Source organism: Talpa occidentalis, unplaced genomic scaffold (assembly GCF_014898055.3).
Source record: "Talpa occidentalis isolate TD23 unplaced genomic scaffold, MPIMG_talOcc4v2.1 talOcc4.11, whole genome shotgun sequence".
NCBI lineage: Eukaryota > Metazoa > Chordata > Mammalia > Eulipotyphla > Talpidae > Talpa > Talpa occidentalis.
In genome coordinates, this window is record NW_023601104.1 from 55,255,130 (window position 1) to 55,276,372 (window position 21,243).

Sequence of the window (21,243 nt, forward strand, 5' to 3'; positions counted from 1 at the left end):
CCAGTGCTTGTATAAATAAATAAATAAATCTTAAAAAAAACAAAAAAACAAATATGCTGAACTATTTCTTAGTAACTATAATATAAATATTAGCAATAAGATATGATTAAATTTCCATCACTTTTATTACACCTTTTGTATTTTATAAAGGTCACACATTTAGATATGCTTCTAAAATATTTTAATGCTGTACACAACCTGCATCGAATACATATTAGACTCATGACTTACAGAAAAGCATTGGATTTCTCAGCACTGATTTTTAAAAAAATATCTGGGTGAAGGTGATTAAAGGGCATAATATACTCTGTGGGTCTAATGTACAACATGCAGACTATAGTTAATAGTACTATATCTCATACTTGGAAGTTGCTAAGAGTAGATACACACATACACACACACATATACACACACTGGTAACTATGTGAGGTGATGGATGTGTTAACTAACCTTATTGTAATCATTCTGCAATATAGATGTATAGCCAATCATCTTGTTTACAATTTAAATTTACATAATGGTATATGTTAATTTATATCAATAAAGCTAGGAAAATATTTTTAATACAAAATCTTTTTTTAATACAAAATCTTTTGACATTAACCATAGGTAGCTTTTAATGCTTTTTTTAATGTATATAAAAAAAAAAAACTACAATTATAGTATGCCAAATTCTTAGTGGTGAATTTAATTCCAGTTCATTTAAGTTGGAATAGCCCATGTTTTCATGCTATATGATATTTTAGAAATCGTCTGGCTCATGGGTCTCATAGTATTGTTGTAGAAATAAATTCTAGCCTTTTACCCAGGCAGAGGAAAAACAAGTGGTACTTCAGGAATCGTGAGGTCAGGAGAAGCTTTATTACTTATGCCTGAGGTCCCAGACCTGGGTAGCCCTGTAAGGTCTGAGCACCAGTTTAAAGACCGGGGGTTCCTTTTATACACAATGGTCTCCATATCTGTTCCATTGATAGCATTGTTTTTCAGCAGGAACAACAATTTGCTGCGAAGTCCCTAGACAAAGGGGGCAAGACAAGGGAGGGGAAGATGTAGGCATTTGGGGATGGCCTTGGAGAGATAGACCAGCTGGTTGGCTGCCCAACCTTGTAGATAAGAGTGCTGATGCTCTGGCCATGAATCTTGAAAGGGAAGGAGCTGTAAGTCAGCAAACTTGTTAATTATGCCTGCATTGAAATGTTCGTTGCACCTGGGCTGGAAGTTCTGCTGGAACCTTTATTATATTCATTTGCTCAATAATGTATTTCTCATCATTATGATGAAGAAACTGGAGTTCAGGGATATCATATGACCTCACAAAAGCCACAAAGCCTATTAGCAGCAGGTTTGGCATGATCTCAATGTCTTCAAATGCCAATTCACTTTCTCGTCACTGTACTACACTGTTTATATGAGTCACATTGCCCAGTAAATTTCTGAAATAATAGCTGTTAATAAAAACATTCCAAGTTTCTATATAATTCTAATACTTTATTGATGGGTCAAATGATCTAGGGCATTACTATAAGGCTGTTTTAATATATGACTAATGGAAAAGCCATGCTTGTCCTCTCATCTCAGAGAGACGATATTGATAGCTTGCTTCTCAGATGCATGACTACACAAAGATGGTGATCCAATAAGCTTGAATTACCTATTTATTTATTTAGTTGCACTCCTAAAATCAGCACAGGCTATATTTCATGTTATATTTCAGATTTTCTATTACTAAAATTATATCCAGAGTGTTACTTTGCATTAATTGATAATGAGGTTTTAAAATCATGGTTAATAGTGAGGAAGCATTTCTTTCTTTTCAAACAGTTGGATGACTTTAATTTTAAATTCAAAACTTTGATTATGAAATGAATAGGGCATTCTCTTCTTTTACATGTACTATTCCACATAAATATTCACCAGGCATTTCAGAACATCAAAGACCTTTTTTTGTCCCGGTATATTCAAGGTCGCGGCTGAAATATTTTACAACATAAATAAATTATATATAAAGAGATCCACCCGTTAAGCCACCTCCAAAGGAAATGAGACACAAGAATCAATATTTTTTATTGTATTTCATAACTATAGGTTACTTTGATACATATTATCTTCAAGAATCTTAAGTTTCATATATAGGTATTATTTAATATTTCCCCTATATTTTTGAAAAGTTAAAAAAATTTGACAATCATAGAATACTCTGATTTCTGACAATTAACTAGATGATTTAATGGAAATAACACATCTGCATCTCAATTTTTTAACCTACAGAATAGGGCTGGAAATATACAATTTTCTTACTTCAAAGGATTTCCATTAATACCAAGAGAAGGCAGCAAGCAATTAACTGCACACTGCACAGCCTTCCTTCATCTCAGTTTTCCCACATATATAATATGAGCCTTAGAATACCACTAAGAATCTTTCTGTAACCATAACTCTAAATGTAAGAGATTATTGGGTACTCATGACCAGGTTGCCAACCTAGTTTAGAAAGATTTTGGGTTATAATTTATGTAGTGTTAATATTGTCCTTCTCAATATTCATATTGTAGGATTAAAATTTTAAGACATTCTACTTTTTTTCTTCTGACTTGGATTCACTCAAGGTTAAGTTTGTAAAGCATTCATCTTCTATCTTCTTCCCTCTTGCTCTTTATGGGATTAAGAGATTTCCTGAAGCTATCAAGATTTTTAAGGGAAAGCATAGCTAAATAATATAAGAGCATTTATTTAAGGAAAGGTCTTTTCATGTTGTACAGAAAGACAAATTTTCATGTAAAGCCAAATAAGTGTTAATCCAAAATTGAAACACTAATAAATATTGATGTTGTAGAGAGAATTAATATCTCACTTTAAATATATTAATAGCAAACTAATATTTTATAGTTCTAGTAATTGAAACCCCCTTAAAGACACCCTGTCATTAGGCCATAACCCCCATTAAAGTGTCACTTTACCTTAGCTTGGGTCATCATTTACTACAAATGATTTAATCAAAGGAAAATGCTTAAAATAGAACTGGCCAGTGGATTTTACAATGCAATAGCTCCCCCATCTTACAGACTAAAGAATAAAGCTGGAATTCTATTTTTGATAAATATTATTAACAATGTCTGTATTTTATTGTTATTGCTTTCTTTCCTAACTCGTGTGGAGAAAACTTTATTACCGATACAATTTTTCCAAAGGTATCCAACAAATAAACTTGGATTACCTATTTACATATTTAGTTACACTCCTAAAATCAGCACATATATTTCAGATTTTCTATTACTATTATTTCTACATAATCTTCTGAGAACATAAAAATCCTTAAAGAACACTGAAAATATTTCAGTGACTAACATATTTAAAATTCATCTTGTATAGATGAATAAATATTGTGGACATCCTATGCTTTTTAACATATGCTGGGAAAATTGAATTTTTATTTATCTGCTTACATGCATAAAGTGATATTTTATTCATAAACTCTTGAAAATATTTTTATATTTTGATCAATTAATAAACAATATACAGGGCTTTCTCTGCAAATTAATTTGACTCAATATTTACATATTTATCTTACAAAATAGAAACTGTTGCCTTAGTGAAAAAGACAGATAGCTGCCTTGTTTTCTCTTAATTCTAAAATTCTGTTGTAGTTTGGTTTTTTGAATTACTGGAAATATTCTTGTGTAGATCCTTAAATTCTGATAGAGATACCTGGAAGACAATCTGTTCTATTTCTTTATAGTGATGAAATTAGTCCCCATAGCCATAGCCTCCTGTTTCTCATCTAAACTACTGTAACTTTACTTTTGAATGGTTTCTTTCTCATGGACCATCAGCCATCCTTTAATCTTCCAGTCTTCCACACTGCTTCACCACCAGTCCTGCTAAAATAGAATTGTATATTTATTATTCTTTTGCATAAATCATTTAATGGCTGCACTCTGACTACTTAAGCAGACTATGAAATCAAACTCCTTAAGCAGACTATGAAAACCGCTTCATGTCTTGAGCATTTACTATTGTTAAAAATAGAAAAAAAAAAAAAAAAAAAGCCCAGCTCCCAAATGGAGTCCTTCAATCCAGGTTCCACTTAGATTCATTATCTATTGCAGTTTCTACCTCTCTCCCAAAATATAATCCTATACCAAGCAATCTCCCTGATAAGAGCCCTGTGCTGAGAGAAGGCAACTTTACCTGAAATAACCTTTTCTTTTGCTGATAAAACCTTGCCCCACCCTTTTTCTCTTTGACCACACTTCTGTGTGTTCTACATACATTTTATGTATACTGCTCTATTTAAAATTAGCATAGCACAGGAGAAATGAAGCTTCTGGAAACCACACAAAAATGCTTTTTAAAATACGGGCACACGGTTTTATGTATAGGCACATTATCTTGCTATTGGCAAAGGGTCTAAAAACTGTCACCAGGTCAGAACCTATCTTACCTACCACTCACTGCGTAAATGCAAATGTAAGTCCTTTGGTGCAGCAAAGAAAAAAAAAGAACAACAACCCTCTCTCCTACTATATCCTAATCAACCAGTAGGAGAGAGAGAAGATCTAGTTACCAAGCTATAGTGCTCAGTAGAGCTATAGCCACAGGATTCAGCAGGGTGCCAGACCCCTGCTGCAGCAGGGTGTGGTAGAGGCCTGATGCTGCTGGGGTCAGCCTCCCCTAAACCCCCACCAGGAGTCAAGTCCTGCCAGCCATCCACCCCACTGACAGGGGCACAGAAGCTTCAGTGACCAAGATCAAGACTAATTGCATTGCTCCCTCTTTTGAAAGCTCCCAAAATGACCACTCAGCTCCCCTCACCAGCCCCCTGACTCAGCAGTTCTCAGCACTAGCCTGGGTGGTATATGGACATCAGGGGCAGAGTGAACCCCACATCCTGGGCAGTCATGGTTTGTGCCCAGCTGGGGAGGCCCACAGGAAAGCAGAGCTCAGCCATCCCAGGCTACTCCAACAGTTTTCCTGCAACACTTATGAGATCCAAGGAATAAATGTTAAATTTGAAAATAAGTATTAAGTTTTGAAAACACAAAAATTACTAGGTCTGCATTCACACCATTTAAGGTAGTTATCACTGTGTGTACATGTGATCTACAAAGAATTTGCTGACTATTTTGTGCATGATGCTCAGTCACTTTCTCTTCTAAAATTGTTCAAATCCAGGTGTACTCTCTTGGGCTACTCATTACTGTTGCCTTTGAGTTTGAGCATTTGCTTCTTGGTGAATACCATGGCACAGATACATTGTACTGAGGCAAAAAAAATAGCAAATGAATCCCAGTTGGAGAGGCTTTATACCTAAAGTCAAAACAAAGCACACAAAATAAAGTAACCATGTGTTCATCCATTCCATAAAAACAGAAAAATGTTTTCAAGGAAAGTAAAGTAGGTGCCCATGAACTGGACATTTGTTTTGTATAAAATTATTTTGTATATTCTTACACAATAGAATGTTTTCATATTTATATAAAATTGTCTAGATATGGCTACTGTATATATGTTGGCTTTCTCCTTTAACATTTGAAGTATCAGTTTGAGTGCCAATTGGGGCATTTTCTGCAAAATTTTTCAGAAGCCTCTTTCATATCTATTGAAAGAAGTGCTTTTCTAATGTAATGCTACAATCCCATGCAAAATCCTTCCTATGTGGTTTGGTGTTGGAAAACAGGGATTCAGTTCCCCTATAATATGGTATTCTTTTGCCATAGATAAATCAAAAGTGATGAAATAACAAAAGCAAGAGAGAGGAGCAAGTTGCATAAAGTAAAGACAGACTACAATAGGCACAAATGAGTACAGAAGGTCTAGGAATCCATCTCATAGCTCACTGGCAATTTTCTAAATGAATGAGTAAGTGCCATACTACTGAATGCAATCAAGATTTCCAAGACCAGGTCACTGGAAAAAGAAGCTGCTTTATTCTAGTTCACTGCCTCAAGAAAGTGTCCATCTTTCAAAATTAATAAAATCTTTATTTCATTATAAGCATTTAAGACTGCTAAGATCTAAAACTACATTTCACCAAATTGAAAAATAAGACATAAAGATCCATTATATGTGACTGGGTGCTGCACCTCCCCCTGCAGTGACCTTTAGGGCTAATGGCTTTCGCCAAGGTCCCTAGGTCCTGCTGGGCAAGGAACCAGAGCTCAGGGGAGTACAGCAAAGTTCCCTGAAAACATAGATAAGACAGATGCTTATCAAAAGATAATGACCACCAGGAACCACTACAAGAATGCTAAAAACAGTCTTTCTAGAAGTACAAACTTTATTCCCTTATTGTCTTTCTAAACTTCCTTCTTTCTTCTATAAAGGTCATTGCTTGTTAATCAAAAAATCATATGAAATCCTTAACACAACGCTGACTCAAATGAAACATTACTAAACCCTGTAATAATTAAAATATAGTTTAGGTAAAAAAGTAGTTAGTAAAAAATGCGATTATATAGTTTAAAAACAAAACTAATGGTCTATCTACTTAGGAATTAGGCTAGGTCCAGATGTAAATCACTGCCCTGTCAGTGATAAGCTAAACCCATGAGCAAGCTGATTTCATTGATATTCACTGCTCCTATGCTTTTAGAAAACATATATATACTGGTCACCAACTCAAAGAAAATTACACTCAGATTTACACTCTCTCTTGAAGTGTGTCTGTTTGTCATTTCTTTCGCCTACTCCCTGACCACCCTGCACGCTTCTCTCAACCCTGAGATGGCCTCATTGTCTACTGCTGTGCTGGTCCACGGCAACTGGGGATATGTGCATATTTTACTTAATTCTACTCATCTTTCCTTAAAATTTTCTATTTATCTCCATCTCTTTATTTAATTTTTTAAATTATACCTTTTTTTTATTATGGTAACACTGGTTTACAACACTGCATAAGCATATTTAGATGTATCCTTAAAATTATACCTTGAAATAAAGGTAAACACCTCTTCAGGTGCATGTAATCATACATACCACAAAATACCTAATGTTTGACAACAGTCCACTGGGCCCCCTGCCCTTTGCTCCTTATGCGTCACCCTCCTCCTCTTGTTGCTTCAATTCTACAATTAAATATGGAGATTTTTATGGTTAGTTTTATCTGTTTCTTTATTTCTCATAGGAGTTAAATAATTTGATATTTGTTCTTTTCTTTCTGATTTATTTCACTTAGCACAATCCCTTCCAGTCCCATGTTGTCACAGATGGCAAGATTTCATTTTGTTTTGTAGTTGAGTATATTCCATTGTGTGTATATACACCATACACATATACACACACACTAGTCTGAGAGCCAAGATTAAACTGTAAAATTAAAGAAAGCTGCTCTGAATACATTACAGTAAGGGTAGCTCTCTTAAAGGAACTAGTACTAAACTTATAAAATACATTTTGAGGATAATTAGTGTGTGGACATACCAGCTTCATTATTCAAGATTGTGCTAAATGATATACCACCAAAGTTAAAGAATAATTATCATGAAGGAAAATGAAAACATTAGTGAAGTGTTTTAGGCATCTTCCTGTGTATTTTTAATCTCCCTTTTTGGAAAAAAAATCTTGGTTAAAATGTGCTTTGACAAACAGAATTATCATATTTTTAGTGAAATAGTTACTCATGACATACGTTGAAGTAGACTAATGTAAGGGAACATAAATGATATATATGGAGTACCTACTTGTACTGGATAGTTTACATTGGCAGAGTCATGAAAACCTCTCAACCAAACCCAAATCTAAGTGTTATATTACCATTTTATATAAAAACATGTTAAAGATTCAATCTAGAGTTAAATGATTTCCACAAGTAAAGCAGTAATCAGAATCTAGATTAAAACCCACGTAGCGTATTATATTCTAAAACTTATTGGAATATGGTGTGTTGTACCTTGTGTTTTGACAAAGGAATTTGTCTGCCTATTTCACAGGTTACCTCTCAATACAGCATAAATGAATATGGGAAAACTAGAAACTAAGAGCAACAGAGATACCATTATTTGAGTTTATGGGAGGTGGGCCGCAAAGGTCTAACAAAAGACAATTTGGGGATTAATTACAAATCATAGTTGGCAAAATAAGAACAAGATCACTTGTAATCACTTGTTTGTTGGTCTGTAATCTCCACTAGATGGTAAACTGTATTATGGGGTCAGTGACCAAGAGACTTATGGTTACTATAGCGATGGAAAGGAAATTCCTTCCACTTACAGGCTGTTCATGGGCTGGTGATTCAATGAAGCAGACAGATTAGCATGAAAAAAAATAATATATGCATGGGAAACCTAAATAGATGTGAAAGCCAAAACTGCTGGGGAAATATCTGTATCTATCTCCTGGGCTAAGGAATGGGATAGTGACTTAGGGCTTCATTAAGAGAGGAAGGGACTTTTTTGATTGCTGAATAATATTCCATGGTGTACATGTACCACATCTTCTTGATCCAGTCATCTATTTTTGGGCATTTGCATTGTTTCCAGGTTTTACCTATTGTAAACAGTGCCACAATAAACATAGGGGTACAAGTGTTCTTTTGAATCAATGTTTTTGTGTCCTTTGGGTAGATCCCTAGGAGTGGAATTACCGTGTTATATGGTAGCTCCATTTTCAGTAGACTGAGGAACCTCCTCATGCCATTTGCAGCAGTGTGGATGGAGCTACAAGGAATTATGCTCAGTGAAATAAGCCAGAAGGAAAAAGAAAAATAGTGGATGGTTTCACTTATAGTAGGAATATAGGGAAACCAAATAATACATCAGTATAAAAAAAATAACAGTAAAAAACACAGCAAAGCAAAACAGACAATTATAAATGAGAGACATACTGCAGGGCAGTAGGAGGGAGAGGGATGAGAGGGAGGGAGGGAGGAGCACAGGGAACTGAGGTGATAGTGCATGGGTGCATTGGGAAAGGAAATTCTATGGGGACTACACCTGGGAGTGGAGGGAAGCAAATATTGTTTAAAAATGAACAATGATGTAAAAAATAAAAAAAAAGAGAGGAAGGGACTTACATGATAAGGAAAGGGTTATTCATATTGATGAATTAATTAGATGATAATTAATTGATGGAATCTATAATTAAATGTTTGCCTTGGCACTAGATAGGTTTCTTTAATAGAAACCCTAATATCCCCAATTTCATTCTTCTAGGTAGTTAGGGGAGTGGTAAAAAATTTCTTATGAGCCTTCAAGGCCTCAAATCACCTTAACTTGAAATAATCCACATAATAAAGTGATTGGAAAGGCCTGTCAGAAGTTCTTAGGGAGGGCTAGCCTTCATTTTACTTTTTTTCCAGTGCCTAGTGCACAATATTGCCATAAGGCCTTTGCACCAAACTCAAAAGGTTCTTCACTTGGAAATGCCCTAAGTAGAACAGACAGAACTTTTGTGTGAGGAGGAATGGTTTATTACCTGTAGATAATGGAGGCAGAAAGGGCTAAATTCCCACTGTCTCCTTGAATAAAGACCTGAAATGATTTTCAAAAGATGGGAGGGCAAAAGTGAGCAAAGGAGTCTTTGGTGAGGAGGTGAAGTGTTGGGGCTGGTCATCTGTACCTGTTAGAGGTAGTTCACGCTTGCACATATGTTACATGTTCAGAAAATGGTGACTTGATTACTCTCCATGGTGGAAATTTTGTACACTAATTAAGTTGGGAATAAACTGTGCATGCTCTGGATTTTTTATGGCCCAGTAAACTCTTCATACTGAGAGGGGGGGTTAGAACCTAGTTATCCAAACAAGATAGTTTTTAGTTATATATTATTGCCTTTGATTAAATCAAATGGAAACAGCTTAGTCAGGCACTGTCCTTGAATAAATCAGATCAAGACTTTAGCTGGTTTCAGGGGCCAGTTTTCAAATAGTAGCACTTTAGTAAATCAACCAAATTGCCTAACCATCCTACTGAGAGATACCAATTAGTCAGGTTACCTCTTTGCATCTAGGTATCTTGAAACCCTGGAACTGTCTTAACCTTTTGTTTCCCAGTTCTCCAAGGCCCTGGTTTGACAACACATTCAGTGAATTTCCATGAAATGAACAAATAGAAAGAGGGAAGAAAGCTTGTTGGTAAATAATCACAGAAGGGATTTGCTTTCACGACAGAAATCATTGCCACTAATAGCTGAGAAATTAATCCAAAGAAACTTTTAACATCAGGCTAGTTAAGGTTTGGATTTAGTCAAAGGAAAGGAAGACTGTGAATGTAAATCATGAATAGAGGAAGGATAAGTAACCCATTATCCTAAAGAGGTCATGAAGTGGAGAAGAGAACTAGTGAGAGATTCGGAGAAAATTACCTAATGAAGATTAAAGTTTATGTTAAGAAATAATTGTTCTAGAAGAAATTAGCTGCTTACATGTAGGTATAAATTGTCCAACATTATTTTAATGAACATGCATCTTATATAAATAGGAATATAGTATTCTTAGTTCAAAATCATGGTGGCATGTAAGAAGGCCAAATCCTGTGGTCTCAACACGTGAGTGTGACACATTACTGCTGACATGTGACCATCAGGGGCAGATTTTGGAGGAAAAACTTATTAGAAAACATAATCCATGAAAGCAAGAGCTTTGTTATATAGTTTATCATTAGGTTTTTAACAAATGGCAGTCATTTATACTTTTTGAATAAGTCTAAGTTCCTAGATTTCTAATAAATCATTACATCCATGTAATATCAATTAGTGTGCCTACAAGTAGTCACAAACCAAATCATATTAACAGTAATGCAGACTTTTGTCTTCTGAAATAATGTGCTGACTGGCTTCTTTATAGAATAGTGTTTTAAGAACAAGTAGACATATTCCTGAAATGCAAATGGATTATAAATATAAAACTTCCTAAATATTCCTTCCAAGATTAAAAAACTCATTTGATGGTTTAATAGCTTATCTAAAAAACAAAAAATGAAATATAAAAATATAGTGCCACTTGACTTTGAATCATGTATGCAGTTTAAGATGACTGATGTCCTTTTGCTTCCTATATATACAAATGTATGACAACTTTGTCAGAAATTTTACTTTTCATAAGTTGTTTTCATATTTTTAAAATGGGTAAAATGCTAGTCAGTGACACTTTAGCTTGAATTAGCAAATTATCATTGTTTTCCTCTTATTTTTTATTGAAATACCATTATCACATTATATAAATTTCAGGTGTTATGACTGGTTTCTTCTTAAGAACTTAATTAGAACTATCTAATGTTACTAAATGTATGTATTGAGGAGAAGAGGAAAATAAATCACAATTTTAGCATTCTTCTCTGTATTAGGTATTTCTAGGTAGGATGCTTACACTTTGAGATTTTGGGTTAACTAAATCGGAGCACCAGACAAATAGAGGGCATTGCTACCAGGATGTAAGCAAACAGCAAGAAAAAAAAAAAGGATAGATATTAAAGATAAAATTTACTCATCACTTGTAATGTTACCTAAGAGTTGCCTTGACTGTCCAACAATGTTTATCTCTGAAGTAATGACTTTTCTTTGAGCTCTCTCAAAAGGTTCCTGTCTTGGACACTATCTTTAAAAATCATTGCATTTGTGTTGAAAAAGAATTAAAATTCAAAAACACTTTTCTTAGTAAATGAAGTGCCCACTTCCACCAGTCATTTGTTGGCTTCTTAGTGAGAGATCCAGCTTTCAAGAATATCTTAACTATATACTATGTCATCTTGATCCTTACACATTAAAAAAATATTACAAAGGAAAGTAAGTGTATAATCTACATAAGATTGAGAAAAAATATTAAAAATAAAAAAGGGACAAATATCTTCTGTATCTCATAGGGATGTTAAATAGTAAGAGTTTAAATTCATCCAGGCAGTCCAAGGTAGATAAATGAGAAGTTAATCTGTTTACTTATTACAGAAATATGCAGAATTTTCAACTTTGCTTATACCTCAGTTAAATTATGTTTTTGTTAGCTCTAGTTGCCAACACAATTTGTGCCTTAGTAATTTGTAGTCAGATGTAATATTTTAATCATGTTTCTATGAAAAGCAGAACTCTTTTAATATTTCACAATTATGTAGGGCACAACTATTATAATGATTATTAAAGTATCCTGATGTTTGGATTTAATTCATTTTTAGCTATTCTTTTTAAGTGCTCCTCCTTCATTTCAGAAACGTGTATTTCCCTGTTTCTTCACATCATTTTCAATTCTTGAAATTTCTATTATTAGAAAAAAGGCAAAGCTGCTCACAATAGTGATTCATCGCTCAGAAAATTTGGAGCTAACTCTAAATTAAAGTATTTTTAATGTATACATTTAACAGAAAAAATTAAGAAAATGACCACTTATCACTCACTTCATACCATGGAAATAAGAAAATCTGTGGCACACGCAAACTGTTAAGAACAACTAACATAAAGCAGATTTTATGCTTTTCTCATTGGTTTAGAAGAAATGCAAGTGCTAAATAATAATATGACACTCAGGTTATCATTAAGTATTCATCACTTTAACCACAAAACATTCATATTCCCACTTTTGTCTGAAATTAGTAAAACACTTAACTTTTTCAAATTCTGGGAAAACAGTCCAACATAAGAATAGTTCCTTAACATGATCTGGTGGAGAGAAGTTTGTCATAACTTTAAAAGTGATTTGGCATAAACATTGGATTTAGGGATAAATTAAGAAGTTCCTAGCAGATATAGTAAGAAAAAGAATAAAACTTAAAGTTATTTGTTGAAATAAGTTTTAGTTGTCTTTAGATTCTAATGAGTAATTCTACAAGGGATTTGTGTGAAATCTGAAAAGTATGTTGATTTCAGAGTTAGTTAATGCCAACAATAATTATACAGACAAAGTATAAATTGTTATTGCCATCTCTCTTGTTTTAAGGGACTTTTTTTTTTTTTTTCCTGTGGAGGAAATAACATAGAAATTGCTCTCTGTTAATTTGAAATCTTCAGGTAAGAATATCCTAGTCTCTCCTTGAAAGCTTGCCACCTTCTACTCTTAAGCATATAAAACAAAGCTTTCTTCTTCTGTTGTCAAACTCTAATCAGCTTCCATAGGTGGGAGAAAAAGAAATAATTGTGACTGGAGGGTGAGTGATACATGGATTTACCAGACATAGCTTTCCAGAGATGAAATAAATGAGGAAAGTAGAGTAAAGCACTTTTAAACATCATGCAATATGTATAGGAAGGTTAAACTAGCTTGGTAGGGCTTGCAAACACAAGAACACTGAAGTTATACATTATTACTACCCACATTAAAGAAACGCTGATTTCTCTCTCTGAAGCAAACAGGAACAACAACAACAACAATAACAACAACACCAACACCAACACCATACACATCCCTTTTCTTACAAGCGCCCAAGAAGATATTTGAATATGGTTCTGTTCCCATCTCTAACTTCTTACAGTTGGCTAAGTGTGCCTCCGCCTCACGTTGGTCCAGGCAGTAGGGAGAAAAAAGTTATTTAGTTCAGCGATGCAAGGTCTTTGGATTTCTCATTCAACATCTCTCTATACTTGGTCCCTAGAGGGAACTGCAAACCTTGTATTTCCTGGACTTCAGCGATTCCTATCAGCTCATCAGGGAAGGCTGGCGATGGGACAATCCAGGAGGAAAAGTTGTCACCTCCCACATCCTAAAATATTTGGAAGTGCTCGCTCGCCTCTGCAGGTCCGCGCTGGTGCAACTCCGCCGCCCTCCAGTGAAGTCCCAGAAGCGGCTAAGTTTAAAGTGAATGGAGGATGGAAGCACTTTTTCTCCTGGTTCTGGCAGTCCCTGGACGCTCCACCGCCGCCGGAGGTTCCTGCCGTGCCCTTCTTGGAAATCTCATTATTTCATTTCGAGGGACAGAAAGCCACCGGGAAAGCGCTGATGATTTGAGCGGAGACTTTCCAGGATGCTGTGCTGTCTGCTGATGTATTTGTCTGCGGTGTCCCGCTGGTTGGTGTGAGGTGCCCTGCACCGTGTCACTGTGTGAGCTTGACCCTCCAGCTCGGGAACTCGCGTCTTCCAGCGCCGTCTGGGTCCAGAGGAGCTCCCTGCAAAAGCCCTGACACCCGTCAGGAGGGAGGAGGCACGGCAGGAACTGCCACCGCGGAGCCGCGCTCCTTTGCAACAAAGCGACTGGAAAGGTTGCGCGGATTTCAAAAAACCAGGGATTGGAACCGAGCCCCGGGGGCGTAGAGGGGAAGCGAAAGAGAGCAAAGAGGAAATGCAAGCGCTTTTCACCTCTATCACTCCGCCCCTCCGGTTCTTGGCCGAAACGGGCGGCTATGGGGGTTCTGGCTGGGCGGGAGTGCACGTGTAGGTGCTTGGGTGAGCCCTTGGGGGTGCTCGAGTTTAAGCGCGTGTGTGCATGCTCAGGGCAGCGGTAATGCTGGGGGAGCAGGACGGGGAGCTGGCTGCTAGAGCGTCCTGACTAAGGAGACCACTTCCCTAGCACGTGGCTTTGCCAAGTAGGCCAGGAAGAGGCCCGATTTGCAGCTTCCCCCCGCACCCTCTCTCGCTAACTCTACTAGGTTCAGACGGGTGATGATGGACTAGCAGGTGTCAGAGCTGAGAGGGATGCTGCTCCGTGGGGTCGCAGACTACTGGATAGCGAAACCTTTGAAGAGAAGTGCCTCCAGAAGTAAAGATCCTGAGTTCACTAGAGGGCCACCGGGAGGGAGCTTTTCCCGGCCGGAGGGGCTGGGGGTGGGTCAAGGAGAGAAACCCCCGGAGTTGTAAGAGTCAAGATCAGGAGAAAAGTCTTCCCGGTGCCTCCCGCACCCTCCCACGGCCGGGTCGTCTCTACCTTCCTGCACAATCTCCTTCTCTTTCCTGCTCTGTCCCAGTGACCCTAGTGGGCTTGCTTTCTGCCCTTGACACACTAACATGTGGTTACCGGCACCCTTTAAAGTCTGACGCCGAGCTGAGTTGATTCTCAGATATCAACGCTCTTAGATTCCGCTCCCATCTGATTATCATCTGATTATTACCCGCTCCCATCTGATTATTATCAAGCAAATCACCACCCACTATTCTGGGACCCTGGAAGCCAGCTGCAGGTGACTGAGCAACCCCGAGCTAGCAGTCTTTCATCTCAGATTTTCCCGGCCCGGCAGATGATAACGAATGACTTTTCCCAGCGCCATTAGCAGTCGCGGCCTGACCTAGTGACACTCCTTTCTCCGGCAACCGGGGTGCAGTGAGCAGCCTGCAAGTTCCCCTTTCGCAAGAGGCTGGGGACACCCCTCCAAGTTCGCCGAGATCGTCCAGATTTTCCGTATTCTCCCCTCCCCCTGCCTGCGCCGCCCCTGTGCTGCCCCTGCCTGGGGCTTTGTGGAGCTCCGCTAGCCCCTCGCCGCTAGCCTCGGCTCCATCAGCTCGAAACTGCCCGGCTCTGCGGAGCCAGGGCGCAGGGCGGCGCGGCGCCCGGGCGGGGGTCTCTCCTGACTCGCAGTCTGGGCGGCGCGGTGATTCCCGTCACTGCGGCGAGGGCCGGGCCCACGGCCGCGCGCCCGCAGCCGCCTCCATGCTGCAGCGCGGGACGCAGTTGCTCCCGGCCCGGCGGCTGCGCTCGCCCGCACACGCCGCCGCGGGGAGCGGGCAGCAGAGCCGGCGCGCGGGGGCCGCGGCCGCAGCCCGGGATCTGGACCGCCACTTCCACGCCTGAACTGTGGACTCGCCCCGGAGCCACAGGCAACGGGCGGGGCGCCGTGTGCAGCCGCGCGCGGGGAGGCAGCGAGAGTGTGCAGGGCGGCCCGAACCGAGGACTCTGTGTGTGCATGCGCGCATGTGTGCGTGTGTTTGCGCGTGTTTTCCCTTCTTCCCTCGAGGATGTGAATGGCTTCGCTGCTGGCTGCTCCCTTAGGATTCTTGACTTTGTGGAGCTCTGGGCTGTGAGCACAACCCACACATATTATCCCGTTTGCACGGTTCGGTTATATCTGGAGATAAAGACACCACTGGACGGGGGTAGGGCAGACCAGCCAAACCTGGAAACACACTCACAGGAGAGAGGAAGGATGAAAGATCTGAAAAGATTTTCATAAGCTTTCTGCTGGGCCTTACATTTTCCGGAAAGATGCTGCATTTTCTTTTACCTTTTCAAGTCATCTCGACATCTGTTTTTTTGTAAGCCACTCTCCAGCTAGTTGTGTGTGTGTGTGTGTGTGTGTGTGTGTGTGCGCGCGCGCGCGCGTGTGTGAGTGTGTGCGCGCGCCTATCTGATGCATTTGACTGTCTTTCCTCCAACTGCCCAGAAGCAAATGTGTTAACTCGGTAGTGCCCCTGGATGCCTGGGTTCTTGCACAGCTTGGAAGACGCCCAGACCCATTTTCCTGGCTGGATTCGGAGAGGCTTCTTGACTGTGGACCGCATGTGGATCACTTTACCTAGAGGGTTGGAAAGCTCCAGTGTTAACCTGCTTCCAGGTACATCACAAGGTCACCAGAGGGTCTCGCAGCCGTCTTGTTCCCGTGCATCTCGACCTTCCTCTTTTGACCAGAAGGATATTAACGTTTCTGGTCACATCATTTGAAGCCAAAAGTTCAGCTCTTGGAGCTGGTTTGCTCTCCAAACAAGGTAACGAGGATTGCTTTTCAAACTGCCTAACAAAATCCCCGACTCTTCCTCAGCCTTTTCCTGGCTCTTTCCTACTCACTAAAATGTCATCAGCTCTTGAATTACGTGGATTTGGGTTGGAGAACTTGAAGCAAACGTGATAAGTGGCTATGCCAGACCGCCCTCTTTGCTGCCTGTGGTCCGGTGGGCATAGAAGCCAATCGTGAGACGCCCCAGTCCCCTTTGCTTCTCCCTCCCCGCACTGTGCTAGGTGTGTGTGCGTGTGCAAGTGTGAATGCGAGAGCGCGCGCGCGCCTGAGTGTGTGAGTGTGTGTTTGAGTGTGTGTCTGTGTGTGCGTGCGCGGCCGTCCTGCCTCTGCCCGCTCCCTGGGCACAGAAACGTGGGTTTCATGGGGCGATCGCCGCGGATCCCCCACCCAGTGCGACCTGCGGGCAGCGGCAGCAGTGGCAGGAGCCGCCTCTCCGACTCCCTAGGATGCGGGTGCTGAGCTATGGCAAAGGGCAGCGAAGTGACGAGAGAGACCCGCGTAGGACTGTGAAAGCCACCTGGAGCCACCTTGCCGGGATTGTACCTGCGGGCAGAAAGTCCTCCTACGATCGTCTTTTTCCTCTAGAGGCACCAGGTAACAAGCGAATGACTACCCGCCTCACCCAGTTTCCTTCTGATCTTGTTTCTAGTGCTTATCTGCATTGCAGGCTACTTTACTTATTAATGTTTGAAAAATCATTAGAAAGGTCTGGGTATCCAAGGGCGCTCTGTGATGTTGTAATAGAATTTCTAAGAGGTGGAATATAAATCTATACCTGAGTATTTCATCTAGCAGTAAAAGCTAAGGGAATATGGATACACTCCACCCTAAGTGATGCTTTTTGAAAACAAGGCATCTTGAACCTGCCTGAAGATGCCAGAGATTAAAATCCCTGTTTCCTTCAGGCGATGGTTGCCACAGATCATTTGGTATGCAACCCTCCCTATATTGTGAGTGCAAGAGGGTGTTTGGTTTTCCACCCATCATTTCAGCCAAGGAACGTGTTGACCCTTCTCTATCTCTGGTACCAGGTTGTTTTCCTGCCCTTATTGTGGAAGAGCTTGCCAGACCTTTTAGTAGTTGTAAATGAGGCATCTGGAGACTTTAATGGGAAATGGAGTTTTCTTGGAACTTGCTTTGCATGAAAGGGAATTCATTGTCATGAGTGTGTGTTGAAATATGTTGTTTAACTGCCAGGGTTTGCTTTTGTGTAGCAAAATAGATCCACTCAAGAAGTCGTTTTTTATAGCTAGAAGAGCGTGGCTACAACCATAACCACCACCCCAACACCATCTCCAGCTTTATTTTCTACCTGCGGGAGAGGGGCTTGTGTGCCTGTGATTTTTTTTGCTTGTATTTATTTATTTATATTTATTCATTTATTTATTGGTTTGTCTCTGTAAAATATGTATTTGAAAATTCTTGCCAGTGAGTGAGTGCCTTGACTTAGGAAGAGTAGATAGGATTTGTGACTGCCTAATTAACATATTGGGTCTGATATGTTAAAATGGAGATTCTCCTGGGCTGGTGGAGGTAGAAAAATTTAGTTAACTTCCAAAGCCCCTTCCCTGGCACTTTATTTCTCTTATTTCCTTTTTTCTTCACCTCTGAGTCCTCTACTGAAAATTTCACTCTTTTCTCCAGGGCATTAGGATTAACAAGATGAAGCACTTCCAAAGTAGTCTCATCAATGTTTTATTCCATAGTGAAGATGGTTTGAATAATTCAGCTAAAGGAGTGCTGGTATGTCTCCCGCCTTCGGGAGCTGCCTGCTGGATGCACCCAGTGGAGGGTTTGGCTGGGCCCCAACACAGGGCGCTCTGCTCTTGGAGGCAGTGGCTGGGGCTCCTCTGGGGGTTTCTCTTCGCTAAAGCCCTTTAGAAAGTGTAGGGGCGCTGCCTCCTTTTCCAGAGCTCGCTGCGTTTCTATAGATATCCGTATGATGGCATTTGCAGACTACAAGCTGGCCACTAGCTAGCAGCTTTCTCTGCCCCTCCTCGTTGATGTCCCCAACTCCTCTGGAGTCTAGGCTTGGCTGCTGCTGCAGCCCTCGCAGGCTGGTGGTGCTACAAGGCCATGTATGCAGCGGGCTTGGGGGCTGGGCTCCTCCACTGCAGCTGCCAGGTTCGCTTTGACATTTCTTGGGGCGGGGCAGGAGAGCTCAGTGGGGGGCCCCCAGGCAGACAGCAGGCGCATCATGGCTGAGGTGGCCGCCTGGATATGAGAGGAAGGGGGTGGAGAGAGATGCGTGCGGGGCATTGAGGTCCTGCCTGACTTTCTGAGCCGGCAAACAACCTCCGCCCCACCCCGCCCTTTGTAAATGAATATTCAAGAAAATAGAATGAAAGCTGACTGCAAAAATGCCTGGATATTCAAATACTGCGTTTCTCAGGATTCAAAACCTGAAACTTGTGTGGTTTTGCTGGATTTCTATTTGTTTCTCTCTTCTCTCCCTTCTTGCTTGCCTGGATTTAATCAGGTCATTTGTGCTCCTTTTTTGGGTTTTTATCTCTAATTGAAATACTGCTGTAAAGACAACTACCCCCCACATCACCACTTCTTCCACACACACTGCACCCTCCCCCCCCCCAATAAATTAGGAGGAGACAAGGCACTTTTCAGGAGAGAATCCAGAAAGGATACAAAGGGTAACTAGAATTGAACAGAAAAGCAGGTCCCCACTCCACCCTCTGAGGACTCAGAAAGGAAAGGGTACTGCCTACAAAAAAGCTAAAAATAACTGGGAATTTGGGAGGCATTAGATGAGGATTTTTCTTTTCTTTTGTCTTCTTCCCCACCCCCCTTCAGTGAATTTGTATTTCCTCTATCACTCAGAAAATCATAGACAGAAAACTGATTAATGTGTGCTACATATCTGACAAGGACACCCCTTTGTCCCCCAAATTTGTTCAGAATATAATTGCATCAGAAACTAGATCACATTCATATTATTTGTTAGCAAATAAAGCATACCTGTTTAGAGGATGCCCAAGAAAGAGTGAATGCTCGTAAAGAATATAAGTACTGGGGAAAATGTTTTCCTTATTTTCCTCCTCATTTCACTTCCTTCTGGCCTTTTTCCACTGAGGATTCTGTCTTTTTCAGGTTAAGTCTTGTCCTTGTGCCCTTATCCTCAGGGATGGCAACACAAACGCATTAGCTGGATGTTGAGTCGTCAGAAGCAAACCTAGATTGTGGTGTGATTCATATTTTTAAAAGCCATTCTCTGGGGGACATATTGGAGCTAAAGGAGGTGTCATAGTCAAACAGACCTTCTAGCACAAGGTTTCATGCATGGAAATTCCCTAAAAAATGGAGGGTTTTTTTGTGTGTGTTTTTTTGCTACCCTTCTCTTTTCCCCAGATTGAAAAGACAGAGAGGTACAAATTAGTTTGGAGATCTGAGTCCACTGTCCTTGTTAAGCACTGTACTTAGAGCTGACCTGGCTCATTAATGGGTTAAGATTATTAGGTATTGATTTTAAAAAAATCCAGCAAAATCCTCTTTCCTTGAAAGTCTTCTTTTGGTCACTGGTAAGAGGGGCAGAACAATAGGAAACTCAGTACACCCTTGGGAACATATGTGATCATATAGGCATGAAAGAAGTTGTCACTTCACTCCTGTTCCCCAAACCATTTTATTTAATCATTTTTTTCTCTATTTCTCTTTTCAAAAGGAAAATGACCTTGAACATCACCAGTCTTCTGTGCTTCACTCACCTTTTTTTCTCCCCCACATTTGGGATATATACATATATGAACACATACACACACACAAACACACACACACACAAACACACCCTACCTCATTTTGGAAATATGAGGTTCCTATGCCTCCATGTTTGGGGGAGAGAGTTATCAAGATGTATAGATCTTTTTCTGACTGACATCAGCCAGAGGTGATTTTCTTTTCCTCAAGAGAATGGCAAGTGTTGTGGTCTTTGAGGGAAAATTACCCCACCCACCTTCCCCATTCCATTATTTTTTCCTCCTCTGCCATCGAATGTGTTCTTGGTGTTAAAGCAGTGTCTGGTTATGACACTGGTGTTTCCATGACCATCATATGCTTTTTATCTTTTATGAATGACCATCATTTCCCTTTGTCCACTTAACTAGCGTTCTGCTCTCTCCTGCTGCTTGAAGCACTTTTGCTTAGTAGTTTTGCTGAGTTTTCTAGCTGGTGAAATTAGAATCTTGCTTTCTGCTGATACTATTGCTGTGTTATGTGGTAGGGATGAGATGCTTGCAGATATCTAACAATGTTACTGCCTCTACATAAAATTACTACTAATAGCTCTATCTCAAAACCACCCAGTTATTTTAAGAGAAGTGTACAATAAGTAAGATTGCTAATTTTTGCCAATCTTGGAGGAAGAAAACTACTTGAAAATTTCTAAAGGTTTCACTGGCTAATATACTAACCCAATGCAGTTTTTTTAATACTTTTTTTATTCAGAAATGTAGCCTGTTGGCGTTACTTTCAGAGTTTTGTGTATAGTATAATCAGTTCTAAGTTTTATGCTTCATTGAAGAATAAAGATATAAATTCAGGCCTTTAAATAGATCTAACTCTGATCCCCTAGGATACATGACTACCAGGTAATTTAGCTAAATCATTCCACTGACACACATGTGCATCCCTCTGTCTTGTTCACTAAAACTTTGA

At 39.9% G+C, this 21,243-nt stretch overlaps 1 protein-coding gene and 1 long non-coding RNA gene across 14 annotated transcripts in view; one reads left to right on the plus strand and one right to left on the minus strand.

Moving 5' to 3' along the window:
• The window catches only part of LRFN5 (leucine rich repeat and fibronectin type III domain containing 5), a 268,041-nt gene that overhangs the window by 46,012 nt on the left and 200,786 nt on the right, over positions 1–21,243 (plus strand). For 6 of the 13 annotated variants that reach the window (XM_037503243.2, XM_054690082.1, XM_037503246.2 and 3 more), the window contains exon 1: positions 15,675–17,172. The exons of 1 other annotated variant lie outside the window; for it this stretch is intronic. The gene's annotated coding sequence lies outside the window, so the exon portion shown is untranslated. Of the gene's footprint in view, positions 1–15,474; positions 17,173–21,243 lie in introns of those variants that run through there. 6 more of the 13 variants (XM_054690103.1, XM_054690107.1, XM_054690095.1 and 3 more) reach the window with 5 other exon arrangements.
• Positions 673–15,265, minus strand: LOC129144963 (uncharacterized). Its single transcript, XR_008549857.1, has 3 exons — positions 13,336–15,265; positions 6,976–7,064; positions 673–3,878 (listed from the first exon to the last, which is right to left on the minus strand). It is a non-coding gene; the product is annotated as an uncharacterized LOC129144963 (long non-coding RNA).